Source organism: Phytophthora parasitica, assembly GCF_000247585.1.
Source record: "Phytophthora parasitica INRA-310 unplaced genomic scaffold supercont2.55, whole genome shotgun sequence".
In the NCBI taxonomy this organism is placed as follows: Eukaryota; Oomycota; class Peronosporomycetes; order Peronosporales; family Peronosporaceae; genus Phytophthora; species Phytophthora nicotianae.
Window position 1 is genome coordinate 94,620 of NW_008649041.1, and position 1,925 is coordinate 96,544.

The window sequence follows — 1,925 nt, forward strand, 5'->3', positions numbered from 1 at the left end:
AAGTACACAAGCACGACCTAAGCGCGCGCATCGTGGAACTCGTACAGCTTCCCGATCGCGAGGAGCGGTAGCGTACTTTATCTTGACATGGAAGCTATAGACTCGTACCAATATCCTGACATGGAATACTGTGTGATAGATGTAACGCTGCCGTCGCATTCCGACAGCAACGGCAAATATAATTCTAAAGAAGATGATGTTGACGCTGACGAGGATCAAGCTGACACGGATAGTTCAGATGCTACAACCACCAACTCGTCCCGAGTATAGTACCCCCGCAATGCCAGCGAGGGGTTCTTCTCTTCAACTGGACCCCAACCTGTCTACCTCAACGGATGACCCATACCTGGGATCCGATTATGAAATGGTGTCAGAAGTGGGAGATGTGCTAGACGAGAATTCTTCTTCGTCGGATGAAGATCATGACCAGGAGGACGAGGCGTCACCAAGCAAGTTAGCAGCGGTTGCAACGGCTTTGGAACTCGAGGGATGTGTTGGAGGTAAGACAGTTATCTTGACATGGACGGACTACAGTCCAGACTAATCCTGCGTCTGTCCGTGTAAATGAATTACATGCTGACAGGATCAGTATATCGTTTCACATATATACTGGGATTATACGATTTTGTTTAGAATCGTCACCCTTGTATGATAAAGATCAGTTGCGTGAAATGTCAACACACGGCTGAAATGTGTTTACCGAAAACACGCTTGTCAAGGTGGATACAAGTGGAGATGTAGATGCGCTTTATTCGGGTTATCGAGGTCCAAGTGAAGGGATACTGGCGGGCGGGCTGAATGTAATGGAATTGATTCTATTATTTCTCCCGAAGACGTTACGACAGCAAATTGCTTCCGAGACTCGCCTCTACTGGGAGCAGACTCTCGAGGATCGCGTGGAGAAGGCATTCCTAGCGCAAACCAGCGCCGAGAGCGAGAACATAAGGCCGCCTTGCACTCGTGACCATATCCGGTCCAAGCTACACAACTTCCGGAGAGTGCAACCACACGAGTTATTGCATTGGATCGAGCTACTGGTTGCTAGAATGATGGCGCCAAAAACGCGGTTGGCCGACCACTGGTTTGGCGCTAAGTGCGTCGTGATACCTCAAGGCAGCTTTGGACAAGTTATGTCTCGCGATAGATTCAAAGATATCACTAGATTTCTTCACTTCTCGGAAAATGAAGATCCAAAGCGAGACCGGGCTTGAAAACTTCGCCCTGCTCTAGAGACGATTGAGCGCACGTTCGAGGCGGGCTATGTGTTGGGATCGCACATACCGATCGACGAAGGAAGGCTGCCTTGCAAGAACCGCCATAACCCGACAAGAACCTATATAACAGACAAACCCCACAAATGGGGGTCGAAGTGCGTAATGACGTGCTGCGCGTTCACGGGATACTGTATACAGTACGTAAATCTATACCGACAGGAATGCTATAAAGTACTGAGAGTATCCTGACATGAGTAGTACCGAGCTAGATGTGGGAAAGAAGCATCAAATTCAAGACGGGCGAGTCAACGACACGAAGAGCGGACCAGCTGCGGGAGTGAGAAAGCTATCGTGTCTCTTTGAGAGAAAATCTTACGACGGTCGCTGCGTTGTATTTGCGGATCGGTTTTACACGTCAGTACCTCTCGTACAGCGATTGCAAACAATGGGATTCCATTACTGCGGGACGATTCAAAAGAACCGCTTGGGTTGGTGCAAAGATGTCACTTACAGCTTCAAAAAGCCCTAAGAAAGTAGCACGAGGAACGTTCAAGCTGCCATCACCAGTGTTGAGGCACCGTGAAAAGAATGGAGCAATCTCGACTGTCGTGTGTCCGAAACTTGTTCGTGAGTACCAAAAGTACATGGGGGGGGGGGTAGACAAGCACGACCCGCTTCGTCTTCAATCATACTCTCTTCAGCTTAGTACTC